This window comes from Buceros rhinoceros, unplaced genomic scaffold, assembly GCF_000710305.1.
Source record: "Buceros rhinoceros silvestris isolate BGI_N320 unplaced genomic scaffold, ASM71030v1 scaffold28868, whole genome shotgun sequence".
NCBI lineage: Eukaryota > Metazoa > Chordata > Aves > Bucerotiformes > Bucerotidae > Buceros > Buceros rhinoceros.
In genome coordinates, this window is record NW_010426816.1 from 9256 (window position 1) to 9591 (window position 336).

General features: G+C 53.3%; 1 protein-coding gene across 1 annotated transcript in view; it reads right to left on the bottom strand.

Moving 5' to 3' along the window:
* Nucleotides 1-336, bottom strand: part of TACR1 (tachykinin receptor 1) — a 15155-nt gene that overhangs the window by 5792 nt on the left and 9027 nt on the right. The window lies entirely within an intron of this gene.

Below are 336 nucleotides of genomic sequence, written 5' to 3' on the forward strand. Positions count from 1 at the left end.
AATTCTGTGAATTCTCGTGCAGCATCTTACCCTCGAGATTTTAATCCTGTTTTGAGACTCTTAGTGACTTTAAGCTTAAAAACCATCTTCGCTAAGGCAAACCGTGACCAACTGCTCCTGCAAAGCCCCGTTTGTACCCACCAGCTGCGATGCTGCCGTCTGACAGCACCCAGGGGTTTTGCACCCGCTCAAAATCCCCTCTGTGATATCATATCGTGGTGCCAAGTGTCACAGGAGGAGGAGCAGAAATAAGAGAGCTGGGCTGGCGCGGGAAGGGCGATCTTAGGTGCCACCGGCTCGCAGGCTATTCCCCCGCACACCAATCACGGGATGGGG